A 15,269-nucleotide genomic window follows, 5' to 3' on the forward strand; every position below is an offset into this window, starting at 1 on the left:
CGTATTAAAATTTACAGGGATCAAACGGTTAACCCCGCGAAAAGGAGTGAATATTGTTAAAGAGTTACGTGAAGTAGAGGCCCGTTGGATCTTAAAAACTCGGGCACAGGATAATGTAGGTCTCAATGATAGAATAGACTTGGGCACTTTCTTGTAACTGATTGTTGGTTTTAAATGTAGTTTTTTGTAACTGGTTTTAAACTGATGCTTGTTGTAATCCCTCCCACCTCTGACGTCGCCTGCTGTAGGTGTTCATATACAGGTGAGGGAAGCGGTGAGAGGGAGGGTCCGTTGAAGTGCGCAAGCGTGAAACAATTGTAACCCAGCAAGCGAACGCACTGGCGTCCCGGTCCGGCCGGATCTGATGCCGCCCATGTGAATGCACCTTCTTACGCAATAAAGCAATCTATGAAGTAACCAAACTGGTGAGTGCCACTACGCTTTTTTTCTTTACCTGCATCATTTCGGACAGTCTGCATTTCCAAGTAGTTGAGCACCTCCATACGCAGTCCCCCTTGCGAATCACTGTGACCACTGAGACCATTTTCATATGGAATTCATATAGCTACATTCCATCTCTAAAGCAACTAGAGAGTAGCGGAGATACCTGTCAATCAACCTACTATCTCTACGCGCGCCTCGCTACCACGAGGACGCTACCAGCATTGCCACTTACCTGCTGTCGGCGGTGCTGCGGATTCACCATCTGGGGATTCACCATCTGGCGATCACCGCCACCTTCTGCTGTCCGGACGTGAGAGCTGAGAGACCGCTGTCTTGACGCCACTTGCAGGCGCTGTAGGTCCGCGACCCGGCATCCGCCGCCACTGATGCGTATGCAATATACTGTGAGGACTGCATCTTAGAAGGGATCGCAGAGGTGATCGCAACCGACCATACCCGGGAGTGGTGAGATACAAAATTACCTGTCATAACTGCCAGTATCGCTTGCATAGTTGACAAACATCATAGACTTTATTTGCTGCAGCAGTATAAATCTGTACAACTTGTCACAAATTGACTGCGCGAGAGATTTGAACTCAAATTATGTGTTGAAACGAAATATTTATGCTGGCCAGCATTTTCTATATCCTTATTAAGGACAGAAGGAACTTATTAAAAATTACTACTGCCGGCTGACAGTCTCACATATGGTTGCTACGGGTTACAGCCATTAAGTTGCTATTTTATAGTATTGCGCCAATCGAAAAAGAAAAAAAACGAGCGCATCATTTAGAGGAATATATCTACCTTCCTATAGTGGTCACATTTTTAATATTTTATTATTTACTATACCATTTTATTGTTATACTTGTTGGAGTGGTGCCATCACAAGGGCCCTGTGGTACACCGATCTCCACTAGTTTTTTACCTATATAATAAACAATTATTTATCAAATTATATTCTATGGCCATTTGTTCAAGACCTTGAGCCCCAATTTACCTTTTATTTACATTTAACTATTTCATCACCTTGGGTATAGGTGATACAATTGGGTAGCCCAGGTCGTATGGTTATTTGATTGACAAGAGCCTCTCCAAACCCACATTGTAAGATTTGACAATTACTTCTATTAAAAAATCTTAATCCTTCCAATACTTATTAGCTGGTGAATACTACAAAGCAAATTATTTTATTTTTGGAACACAGAGCTCTCTGCTGAATCACGAGCACAGTGCTCTATGCTGACATCTCTGTCCATTTTAGGAACTGTCCAGAGCAGCATTTGTTTGCTATGGGGATTTTCTCCTACTCTGGACGGTTCTTAAAATGGACAGAGATGTCAGCAGAGAGCACTGTGCTCTTGATTCAGCAGAGAGCTCTGTGTTCCAAAAATAAAATAATTTGCTCTGTAGTATTCAGCAGCTAATAAGTATTGGAAAGATTAAGATTTTTTTTAATATAAGTAATTTACAAATCTGTTTAACTTTCTGACACCATTTTATAAAAAATTCCACCGGAGTACCCCTTTAAATTTTCAAAACAGTTAAAAAAAATTAAAAATCACCTTTTTCGATTGTTACTTTTAATTTATTTTTTGCTGTTGGTATACAGTGCTGCTAGAAAAAAATAAAAAATTACTTTTAATAAAATCCTAAAAATGGGGAAAAAAAAATACAAAGTGGCAAAACACGATACAAAAGTTTACTGTGCACTTCAAAAGAAATCCAACTGGAATAAAAAAAATAATAAATCTAGATAAAATATGGAAACATAACTATATAATTTATCCAAAAAATACTCACAATGGTGCTTGGAGAACTTCGCATCCTATAATCTGGCTCCTCTTCCTCTGAAGGGGATTCCTTTGGGTGTACGTTCTGAAAAATAAAACTTTTTAACAATTAAAAATTACAAAAATAACTATTATATAATAAAAAAATTATAAATTGAGCTCTGTGTTCCAAAAAGAAAATAATTTTTTCTGTAGCATAGAGCAGCTAATAAGTACTGGAAGGATTAAAAAATTTTCATAGAAGTAATTTACAAATTTGTTTAAAGGGGTTACTCCGCCCCTAGACATCTTATCCCCTATCCAAAAGATAAGGGATAAGATGTCAGATCGCCGGGGTCCCGCTGCTGGGGACCCCCGGGATCTCCGCTGTGTCGCCACGCTATCATTACTGCACAGAGCGAGTTCAGTTCGCTCCGTGCGTAATGACCAGCAATACAGGGGACTGAGCAGCGTGACGTCACAGCCCGCCCCCTCAATACAAGTCTATGGGAGGTGGTGTGGTGGCCGTCACGCCCCTGCCACAGACTTGCATTAAGGGGGGCGGGCTGTGATGTCACGAGGGGCGGGGCCGTGATGTCACGCTGCTCCATCCCCTGTATCGCCCGTCATTACGCAGAGAGCGAACTCGCTCTGTGCAGTAATGATAGCGCGGTGCCGCAGCGGAGATCACGGGGCTCCCCAACAGCGGGACCCCAGCGATCTGACATCTTATCCCCTATCCTTTGGATAGGGGATAAGATGTCTAGGGGTGTAGTGCCCCTTTAACTTTCTGGCACCAGTTGATTTAAAATAACAAGTTTTCCACCGCAGTACACCTTTAAATTTTAAAAACTGTTTAAAAATTAAAAATCACCTTTTTCGATTGTGCCTTTTTATTTTTTTTCGCCGTTGGTATACGGTGTTCCTAGAAAAAAAAATTCCTTTTAATAAAATCCTAAAAATGGAAAAAAAAATATACAAAGTGGCAAAACACGGTCCAAAATTATACTGTGTACTTCAAAAGAAATTATCCAACTGGAATAAAAATAAACTATATAAATTATGGAAAAATAAATATAAAATGTATCCAAAAAAATAAAAAATCCTCACACTGATGGTGGGAGAACTTTTACTTCGATAATCTAGATCCTCTTCCCCCGAAGGGGAGTCCATTGGGAGTACGTTCTGAAAAATAAAAAATTTTACCACAAAAAATTACAAAAGAAAGCTATTATATAATGTACAAATTATAAAATAAATATTTCAAAAAATGTCATAACTCACCTTTTTTTCTGCCTTTTTGTGTTCTCTTTGTGTTTTACTTTGCTTCTTCATTCTGCCTATAAAGAAAAAAAAATTTGGACTTTGATTATCATAAAAAACAAAACCAACCCCCCCCCCCCCAAAAAAAGGGCAAAGTTGCGCCACACGGTCCAAAATCATTCTACACACTTCCCTAGCCAAAGCATTCATGCCCCCATACAAACTGCATGCAAAAATGCCTGTGTCCTGCAAAAATGCAAGCACATGGCGGACATAAAAATGGCGCAGAGTGCCACCACAAGTCCAAAATGATCATGCACGCTATCCTAGACAAATCATTCATGCCCCCCATACAAAATGCATGCAAAAATGCCTGTGTCCTGCAGCTACAAGCACACGTTCCCAAATACACAGAAAAAAGTCATAAAACATACTGCATATCAGCTATCCATGTACCCACCTTCAGACAAAGGAGATATTTCCTGCAAAAAATAACGGATGGCGACGGATGATGGTGTGGAAACCACAATGCTGCCTCCTGCAGGATCCAGACAGAAGAGAAGGGGGTGTGAGCACTACCACCATGTGACTTTAGGAGCAAGGCTTTACTGAGCATGCTCTGTAATCATAACGGACATTATCATAACGGACATTAACGGATGTATTTTGCTTACGTCCGTCAGCCATAGACTTCAATGTTAATAATAACGGACGTTAATTTATCCGTTTCTTGTGACGGAAAAAAAAACTAGTGCATCTTCCGTTCATTCTTGCGTCGCAACTAACGGCCGTTATTCATGAAGGACTATAAAGGATCATAACGGATAATCAAAAAATCCCATAGACTTGAATGGGATTTTTTAACAGACGTTTAACATCGGTTATTAAAACTTTTCTAAGGGTGCGTTCCCACAGGGCGTATACGCAGCGTATTTGACGCTGTGCAAAATTTATGGCAGCAGCGGGAAATACGCTGCGTATTCCTTGCTCACTATACACACAGGGCTTTACGGCGGCAGCCCTATGTGTGCAGTGAGTTTTGGAGGCGGAGCCGCGCGCGTCACAGACACGCCGGCACACGGCCCCGCCTCCAAAACTCACTACACGCATAGGGCTGCCGCCGTAAAAGCCCTGTGTGTGTATAGTGAGCAAGGGATACGCAGCTTATTTCCCGCTGCTGCCGTAAAATTTGCGCAGCGTCAAATACGCTGCGTATACGCCCTGTGGGAACGCTCCCTAAATGACTTTTATCGGATGAATTTTATAGTGTGAAAGCAGCCTAAGCTCTGCCTGTGCACAAAGCCGATGCTAGTAGCAAATATAACAGATATGATTACAGTAGATCATAGTGGTCTGACCCGGAACGATCATACACTTATCCCCAATCCTGTGGATAGGGGATAAGTTGTTTTTGGCTGCATCTGGCCTTATTGTTTGCGAATGTTAAACATTTTTTTTATTTTTAAGTGGACAGGTTGACATTAATCTACCCCTTTGATTTGAAGTTAGTTCTTTACATAATCTGCTAAAATTATAAAAAGTTACCGTATATACTCGAGTATAAGCCGACCCGAGTATAAGCCGAGACCCCTAATTTCAACCCAAAATCCCAGGAAAAGTTATTGACTCGAGTATAAGCCTAGGGTGGGAAATACCTCATCCCCCCCTGTCATCATCCAGACCCGTCATTAACATCCTCATCATCATCATCCCCTTGTCATCATCCCACACATCCCCCCTTCATCATCCCCTTATCATCCCACACATCCCCCCTTCATCATCCCCTTGTCATCATCCCACACATCCCCCCTTCATCATCCCCTTATCATCCCGCACATCCCCCCTTCATCATCCCCTTGTCATCATCCCACACATCCCCCCTTCATCATCCCCTTATCATCCCACACATCCCTCCTTCATCATCCCCTTATCATCCCACACATCCCCCCTTCATCATCCCCTTGTAATCATCCCACACCCCCCCCCTTCATCATCCCCACACCCCCCCCTTCATCATCCTCTTCTCATCATTCGCCCTCAGTGGTCTTCAACCTGCGGACCTCCAGAGGTTTCAAAACTACAACTCCCAGCAAGCCCGGGCAGCCATCGGCTGTCCGGGCTTGCTGGGAGTTGTAGTTTTGAAACCTCCGGAGGTCCGCAGGTTGAAGACCACTGCGGCCTTCAACATCATCCAGCCCCCTCTCACCCCCTTTAGTTCTGAGTACTCACCTCCGCTCGGCGCTGGTCCGGTCCTGCAGGGCTGTCCGGTGAGGAGGTGGTCCGGTGAGGAGGTGGTCCGGGCTGCTATCTTCACCGGGGGCGCCTCTTCTCCGCGCTTCCGGCCCGGAATAGAGGCGTTGCCTTGACAATGACGCAGAATTACGTTGGCAATGAACGCACCTCTGCGTCGTTGTCACGGCAACGTGACTATTCTGAGGCCGGGCCCGAAGCGCTTAGAAGAGGCCTCCCCGGTGAAGATAGCAGCCCGGAACACTATCCCACCGGACCACCTCCTCTCCGAACAGTCCTGCAGGACCGGACCAGCGCCGAGCGGAGGTGAGTATTCAGAACTAAAGGGGGTGAGAGGGGGCTGGATGATGTTGAAGGCCGCAGTGGTCTTCAACCTGCGGACCTCCGGAGGTTTCAAAACTACAACTCCCAGCAAGCCCGGACAGCCGATGGCTGCCCGGGCTTGCTGGGAGTTGTAGTTTTGAAACCTCTGGAGGTCCGCAGGTTGAAGACCACTGCGGGTGGGGGAGTTCACTCGAGTATAAGCCGAGGGGGGTGTTTTCAGCACGAAAAATCGTGCTGAAAAACTCGGCTTATACTCGAGTATATACGGTAAATGAATTAAAATCTACCTAGTGGAGTATTGGTTGGATTTCGATCCACACACGTTAACATTTTTAACTCCAGTCACTTTTGAAAATAATGCAATTTCTTCAAATCTATAAGAAAATAAATAAATAAATGAAATAAAAAAATATGGTTACTCTTTAAAGGAAATCTGTCACCAGTGTCACCTGCACTTAACTGTCGGTAACGACAGGTAGTGCAGGTAAAACTGATGAGAATGGTACTTGCCTTGTCACGTTTCGTGCGGGGGATCTCCGGTAAGCTCCTCAGTATACTTTAGATCTGTACCAAGTTTGTGCACGGATGGAGCGTTGTGACGACAATGCTGCTATTCTCGCGCAATGTGAGGCAAAAGAGAGCAGCAGCGGATAGGGGCATGGGTGTATTGTTTCCCTGCTAGAGAACACCAGCGGTGCCGTCACTAATCTACACCAGTGCCCCAAGCCTGTCCTGAGCTGAAGTTTACGGAGGAAATTAACGGAGATCCCATTCACGGAACAGGACCAGGCAAGGACTGATGTCCTCGGTGTCACATGAACTACACATCGGTACCTACAGTTTAAGGCAGGTGACACTGGTGACAGATTTCCTTTAATTTAAGATTAACTAGTGTACAATAACAATATTCATTATTTTTATTTTCTGAAACAGCACAAACGGATGGAAATTATTATAAAATTGGTCAAAGATAAAAAAAAATGTGATTTAGAAATATCATCCAATCAGAATGATTTAATATATTAAAATAAAATAGTTTTTAAAAATCAAGGGAGAGATGTTGTTGTTTGCGATGGACAGTCCGGTTTGTTAAAGATTTATGCTTGCTAGAGAAGAAGGATCCCGGAAGTTATTAGTGGAGCAGGGGTGGGCACAGACGGCAGAGGGCCCCTGTGTAAAGAATGTGCCTGGGCCCCTCTCTTTATACGTCAATTGTTCTGGATCCACCATTCAGCTCTCATTAACCCCCCCCCCCCTGCTCCCATTAACACTCCCCATTCCCATTAACCCCCCATAATCCTTCTTACATTCTCCCCTACTGAACCTGCTTCAATTAACCCTCCCACACCTCCATTAACCCACTCCACCCCCTGCTTCCATTAACCCATTCCCCCCTTCCATTAACCTATTCCCCCCAGTTTCCACTAACCCATTCCCCCCACCACCACCCCGCTTTCATTAACCACCCCATTACCCCCTCAGCACATGCTTCCATTAAACCCCCTCTGCTCATGATTCAATTAACCCACCCCTGTTCATGCTTTCATTCACCCCCCCCCCCCCCCTTGCTTCCATTAAAGGTCAACTGCAGCAAAATAGAACTTATCCTCCTATCCACAGGATAGGGCATAACTGTTTGATCACGGGGAGGGGGGTGGGATTAAGCCACCTCCACATCATGCGGGGAGGCAGCGTAAGTGCTGAGCGGCAATGCGGGGCCCCGTTTGGCCCAGCTGTTGGACGCCCCGCATTCAAACTCTATTTTGCTGCTGTTGTCCTTTAAGCTCTGCCCGCTTCAATTATTCACACACTTAATTATTCACACATTAAATTACCCCACCCCCCCTTATCCTTCCAGTCATCAGCCACCCTGCTTTTATATTCACCCATCCTCCGCTTCTTCCCACTGACATTCATTTACTTTAATTTTACTTCATATTGTTGTGTTGGAGGGCCCTCTGCACTTTGAAAGTGCGGCAGTCCCCCTCACACGCTGAGCCCCTGTGAAGAGATTCCATCTTACCTCTCCCTCGGCGATCTTCCTGCTTATGCCGTTCCTCTTCCTTGTGCTGGTCAGCTATCTTGTTAAAGAGATCGTCATTGATTAGCTCGCTAGTAATCCTTCTTATGATTGGTTGTTTTTGTGCAGGATTGAATTGTTGCATCTGCGCCTTTTCGCATAGTAAAATTTGGCGCATAGTCGCAATTGCGACAACTATATGGAAAATATTTAATTTAAAAAAGCGTGAATCTTTGAACACATCAGGAACATCTTATATGTGTGGATACAAAAATTAACACTTGGTTAAATTTAATTTTCTAGAAAAGCGAAAATCATTTCAATTTAAGAGACTTCAGAATTTATTAATAGGTAGAGTATGTTTTTTAGGAATAACATAATTATTAAGGTTATATTTTAATATTCTAAATCCGTGCTATTGCTAATGCTGTCTATATGTTAAACTTTTCAAAATTATTTTTGAAAATACAATTCATTAGTGAATATAAGAATTAATAAAGAATTAACAAACTCACAATGTAATCTGTTTAAAGGCCCTAAGCCATCTTATATAATGGAAAAGATGTCTGATAGCTTTTGTCCCGCCGCTGGGGACATCCGCAATATATCATGCAGCACCCCTTATTAACACCCTCATGGAAGTATCTTCACGGCTCTGCCAACTTGTGACACCACACCCCATCAATTCAGGCATATAGGACGGGGTGTGACAGCTGCAACGCACACTCACATAGAATTGCATTGAGTTGGCGGGGCGTAACATCACAAGTTGCCACAGGAACCCTGCGTGTGCTACCCTGCGTGGCCTGCAGTGGGACCCCCATGATCAGACATCTTATCCCCTATCCTATGGATAGAGAATAAGATTTCTAGCAGCGGAATACCCTTTTAAAAATTGCACCCTTGACCTGCCATGAACATTGCCAAGATAAGCACCCAAGTCTATGCTCCATTGTAAAACTAAAGTCTAAAACTAAACCACCAAGTCACTGGCCTATTTTGCTCTTGCTTTATCCAAACTTGATAGTACCTCAGTGCCTCTAATGCCCATTTAGGACAAGTTCACATCACTGTTGAGCTCCCTCCAGAGGATTTCCATGCGTTGGGTCCGTTTACATCAGTGGTCTCAAAATTTTGACCTACATTTATTGCAAAACTTCAACTCCCAGCATGCCCGGACAGCCGCTGGGTCAACATTATATATATTTATATTAAATATACATTATATTATATATTATTCCACATTAAAGTCCTAGGGACCAATTCAGGTCACTGGAAAGAACTCCCGAAAGGAACTCTGACACAAGCTTCCCTAAGTCCCAAGTAGGGTGCCCGTAAATTATGCTAACGGACTAGATTAAGGGAGATCCCATGCACGGAACGTGAAAAGGTAAGCACCTTTGACATCATTGTCACCTAAACTAACAGTTGGAACCACCAGGTTAGTGCATGTGCCAATAGTGACAGAATTCCTTGAAGGACATTTGTGAACACACTTATTTAGCAATTAAAATTATTTGAAATATAAGAATTTTAATTAGTTATATCTTTAATAATTATTGAAAAAAGAAACAATATAACTTTTTCAGAAAATCTAATAAGGATGTATATTTCGGTACCACTTGCGCTTTTTTGGAGTATCAACCAACATCTGCCAGAAAGGAGTATTACAGCCGTGCCTTCAAGACGAAGAGCTAGGCGTTTCAAAAAATAGAGTATAATTGGATTACTTTGATGATGATGACCGTAAAATCGGACGAAATCCTATTGCAAAAAATCGTATACAATTGTATGTAAAAATTTCTTCACTATCCGATTCAAAATCGTATAAAAAATTACATCCGATTTTCAATAAGAATCTGATCCTGTTTTTAAAATTAATGTATGCCAGTGGCAATAAAGTTTTATATATTTGAAGTGTATATGTGTTTTGGACAATAAAGCTTTAATATTCAATGCATAAAAGGGACTTGTTGAAAGGTTAGAGAGTGGAGAAAGAGAGGAGCTACTTCTGATTCTGTGAGAAAACCCTTGTGTGTTAATTGGCTCATTAAACCTCATTAGTTGTGAGATTGAGGATGCTGCAATGGAGGAGGAGGAGGCTGAAGAGACTACATATGAAGTCTCAGCAGCAACGTTATTGGGTACATCCAGTAAACCTTGTTTACGAGAAGCATGGGGCTTTTCACAGCCTGTATACCCAACTTAGATATCTGCAGATATCCGTAGAAGTTTCAAGACTATTTTCGAATGTCTGCTGAAAGTTTTGAAAAGCTACTGCAGCTAGTTGGAGCTGACATTCATCGTCTGGATACTAGATTTTGAAGATGTGTGTCTGTAACCCTAAGGTAAGATATAAACTGTTGCCTTGAAATACGGGCTCTGAATTGAGAGAGCGCCATGCGCATTTGAGGCCCAAATTAGGGATTTGCACAGGGGCAGACCTGGATGCAAGTGTTTTTCAATTGCCTCTGCCACCACAAATACCCTACAGAAGTGTTTCCCAAACAGGGTGCCTTCAGTTGTCGCTGAACTCCCAGCATGCCTGGAGAGTCAATGGCTGTCTGGCAATGCTGGGAGTTGTTGTTTTACTACAGCTGGAGGCTCCTTTTTGGAAACACAGCTGTACGAGACATTTTAAATTTTTATGTCGAGGGGGAGGGGGGTGTAAGGGTGTAGTGTATATGTAGTGTTTTACACTTTATTTTGTGTAGTGTTGTGTGTTTTTAGGGTACAGTCACACGGGCGGGGGTTCACAGCGAGTTTCCTGCTGGGGGTTTGAAAATTTGCCGCAGCTCAAACTTGTAGCAGAAAACTCAATGTAAAACTCAATCTCCTATGGTGGAGATATATCAAGACTTGTATAGAAGAAGAGTGGTGCAGTTGCCCATAGCAACCAAACTGATTGCTCATTACAAAAAATACTTTGCTAAATAAAGCAAGCAATCTGTGTTGTTTTTATGGGCAACAGTACCACTACACTATTCCTATATTCGTGATTTTCTTTATAAATTTTTTTTTTGTTAATTTTATGTATAGGGTGGGTGGTTGGCTTATGTGAACAACAAATGAGAAAATCTTTGTACCCATTCTTTCTACACAGATACCTTGCCACTGGGGAAAGTTTTAGCTCCCTGCATCACCAGTTTAATCTTGGCAAGTCGACTATTTGCTGCATCGTCAAGGAGACGTGTCAGATTATATGGGCGAAGCTGCAACCACATCCCACCTGTGACCAGTGGTTGTCAATAGCTGCAAAATTCTATGAGGTGGTAAACTACCCAAATTGTATAGGAGCAGTGTATGGGAAACATATTCGCATCAGGAAGCCTGCTCACAGTGGATCAAGTTTTTATAATTATAAGAAAAAAATCTCAGTCATATTGATTGCAATAGCTGATGCCCAGTATCAGTTTGTGGCAGTTGACATTGGTAGAATAAAAAGAAAAAAGAGAGGTAGGTGCACAACTCATGTAGGTAAACTCATGATGGTGGATGCAATAAGGTGAGTGAACATGGGTTGGTTGGATGGACCCTTACCTTAGGAGGTTATGCTCAGAGCATAACATCTGTATCGGCATATAGTATAAACGGTGGTGTGGAAGATTGCTGCCTCCTGGTCCCTCCGGAATGACTCCTGGTAATCCGGTATAGTGCAATGCAGAGAGGTCTATGACCTCTGGAAAAGTGGGACATCAAAGTAGGGGTGCAGACTTCAGGCTGAAGGATATTCTGGGTTAAAGAAGCACTCCGTTGTTTTTTTTTTTTTTTGCCTATATAACTCCCCTGGGATTATTGTTGTTTATTATCCCGACTGCAGCCGGTGGGCGAACTGAAGGAAGGAAGAGGCTGCTGCGCCTGCGGACCGCACTGTGTGAACAGAGGAAAAGGCCCTATTTTCAGAGCTGAACGGTAACACATCAGTTGAAGGGTGAGTGTCATTGGAACAAGATGAAGGCATGAAATGGGATATCCCTCATTGTTAGTAATATCCACGTGTCAGTATAATAAGGAGCTCTTTGGAAAGGGATAATAAACAACAATAATCCCAGGGGAGTTATGTAGGCAAAAAGAAAAGAAAAAAACAACAACTGCGGAGTGCTTCTTTAACCCAGAATATCCTTCAGCCTGAAGTCTGCGCCCCTACTTTGATGTCCCACTTTTCCAGAGGCCATAGTCATGGCAGCTGACATTGGGGCATATGGCCGTACAAATGACTCCAAAGTCGTCAAAGAGCCCAGTATGGAGAAACTGTTGTACCAGGGGAGATTTGATATTCCTGATCCTCGAGAACTCCCAGGGACCGCCGCTGCCTTTTCTGTTGTGGGAGATGAAGCCTCATGTGCCAAAATGTAATCAAACCATATGGTTCAAGAAGACTGAACCCAACATGGAAAATCTTCAATTACAGGCTTACCAGGGCACAATGTTTTGTGGCGTGCACATTTGGTATAATGACAGGAAAATGGCGCATTCTCCCCCCCAACATTCAAATGGCTCCAGAGAACATTGACAACATTGTCACAGCATGTGTTGTCTTGCACAATTTTGTGTCAAATTTGGAACCAATCAACTCTGACCCAAATGATATTGAATCCCGGCTGGACAGTTTAGAAAATGTTTCAGCCCGATCGACCAGAGAGGTTTTAAATATATGTGACCAATATGCTCAGTACTTTGTAAGCCCACAAGGCAAAGTTCCATGGCAGGACAACCTCTAGGTAGGCCAAAATAAAAAAAATGAATAAAACAATAATAAATAATTATTTTTACAAAACAGTTGCCCATCTGTCTACAGATTGTGTGTAATGTTCAAACATGGCTACATTCATTTCAATGGAACTCTTCCACCCAACCAGGAGACAGATGGGGAGCTAATTGTTAGTAGCTGTTTTAAAATTCCAGTGAAAAAAAACTCAAATCTGCAGCAGATTTTTAGCAAAAATATGTATGTGTGAACATAATGTTTCATTATGTTCACACATGCATATTATTTCTACAGTTCTGCTACAGATTTAGGCTAGTTTCCACTTGTTTTTTTTCTGGCAGTTTTTGGAATACTACCACTGCAGTTTTTGAGCCAAAACCAGAAATGTATTCAAAAGGAATAGGACATATAAAGGAAGGACTTACACTTCTCCTCCCTTATGGATCCACTTCTGACTTTGGCTCAAAAACCCAAGTGGTTGTTTTCCAAAAACTGCTAGAAAAAAAAACAAGTGGAAACAGCCTAGCTTTAGGCTAAGTTTCTACTTGTTTTATGTGCTACGTTTTTTGGGATAAAAAAATGCCTGAAAAAACGCCAGTGCAATGTCCTGCGTCTGGCGTTTTATCATTTGTGTGGAAATTGCATTTTTGTCACCTTTTGGCGTTTTTTTTGGTACCCAAAATTTGTTGGGTACCAAAAAAAAAAAGGATGCAACAGTGATGGAAAGATTTTTATTAAACTAAATGTATATATTTTATAACAACATTTTTATTATTTTTTAATAAAGTGTGTTTCACTTTTTTTTTCTCTACTTTTTTTTATTTTTTAGGTAGTACTACTACTCCCAGCATGGAACAGTTTGACACCCGATGCGATCGTCCATAATATAGCAGAGATGCAGAGCGGCTCTATACAGCGCTCACATCTCTGCTCTGTACTCCGGCCAGTGATGTGAATAGAACATCACTCATTCATATTTCCCACCCAGAGCTGTGATTGGCCAGATGGTTGCAGCCAATCCCAGCTCTGAGGGAAACATCAATGAGTGAGTGGCCGGAGTACAGAGCAGAGATGTGAGCGATGTATACATCGCTCCATCTCTCCTATAGACAGGACGATCACAGCGGATGTCAGTAGTGATACCCGCTTTGATCTGTTCTTACCTGCAGTTATGGAAAGATCACAGCGGGTATCACTACTGACACCCGCTGTGATCCTCCTGTATAATGTATAGATGCAGCGGCCGCTCTTCTATGGTCCCCTGCACTGACGTATATATACACATTCCGATTTCCCACAGGGAGCTGTGATTGGCTGGGACCATCTGGCCAATCACAGCTCTCTGTGGGAAATATGAATATGTGTATATATAAGTCAGGGCAGGAGACCATAGAAGAGCGGCTGAGCGCATCTATACATTAGGATCGCAATGGGCGATCTGTCAATTAGTACAGGTACTACTACTCCCATCAAGGAACAGTGTGTTCCATGCTGGGAGTAGTAGTACTACCTAAAAAAAATGTGAAAATAAAGTGAAAAACACACACACACACACTACATTTTTATTATTGTCGGCTACATTTTTAGGTCCCCACCCGCCCACATAAATTGATTCCTGTCTAAAAATTTATAAAAATGTTGTAGTAAAAAAGATACATTTCGTTAGATGGGTATCTCCATCACTTTTTTGGATCGCTAAAGTAAAAAAAAGAATAAAAACCACCTGCAAAAACGCCAAAGTTAAAACCCACATATCATTTTCTTGGCGTTTTTTCACTCCCATAGAAAAACACCACGATTTTGACAAAAAAAAAAAAAAAAAAACGCCAGTGGTTCAACATGCTGCGATTACCAACGATTTCAAAAATGCAAGAAAAGAGTGAAAAAAGGCCAAAAGGATTAAAAAACAACGCCAAAGTGAAACCGCCAAGTGGAATAAGAATTTTGCGATTTCTCATTGATTTACAGCTGACATCTGGCCACAGAGTTTTTTGGCCCAAAAAAAGCCATGCGGCAGAAATGGCGTTTAAAGAAAGAAAAAAAAAAAAAAACAAGTGGAATCCTAGCCTTACTGCTGCAGATCTGGCTGCCCATGGGCAGACAAATCTGCTGGCTCAAATCTGCTTCAGATCAGCAGATTAGAGGCTGCACATTTTTCTGCCCATTGAAGTAATGTATAGAAGTATATGTAAAATAAAGTAAATGTATTACACTCATTTTTTACTGAATACTGAGATCTGCCTATCTGTATACCTATCTCCCTACCTATATACTCTAACCCTATACAGCAATGAAGAAATAATCTCCTGAAATCATTACATAAATGTTTGTTGAAATTATATGTTTGTTTGATTGTATTTTTTCTATACCCAAAAAAATTTTACACCAAAGGCTGAATACATTTTTTTTTTTTTTTTTTACAAAAGTGCAAAAACCTTGCAGGAAGGTAAACATTACATTTTCCAATATTGCTACTAAAAAGTAACCA

The 15,269-nt window shown here is 42.1% G+C and overlaps 1 protein-coding gene and 1 long non-coding RNA gene across 2 annotated transcripts in view; one reads left to right on the forward strand and one right to left on the reverse strand.

Annotated features, from left to right (window-relative positions):
• Positions 1-3,352: 3,352 nt before the first annotated feature.
• LOC130358337 (uncharacterized) lies at positions 3,353-8,170 on the reverse strand. Its single transcript, XR_008889478.1, has 5 exons — positions 8,077-8,170; positions 6,341-6,427; positions 3,940-4,017; positions 3,501-3,556; positions 3,353-3,401 (listed from the first exon to the last, which is right to left on the reverse strand). It is a non-coding gene; the product is annotated as an uncharacterized LOC130358337 (long non-coding RNA).
• The window catches only part of MED17 (mediator complex subunit 17), a 181,247-nt gene continuing 172,852 nt past the window's right edge, over positions 6,875-15,269 (forward strand). Inside the window, exon 1 of the mRNA XM_056561473.1 lies at positions 6,875-6,899. The gene's annotated coding sequence lies outside the window, so the exon portion shown is untranslated. The remainder of the gene's footprint in view (positions 6,900-15,269) is intronic.

Source organism: Hyla sarda, chromosome 2 (genome assembly GCF_029499605.1).
Source record: "Hyla sarda isolate aHylSar1 chromosome 2, aHylSar1.hap1, whole genome shotgun sequence".
In the NCBI taxonomy this organism is placed as follows: domain Eukaryota; kingdom Metazoa; phylum Chordata; class Amphibia; order Anura; family Hylidae; genus Hyla; species Hyla sarda.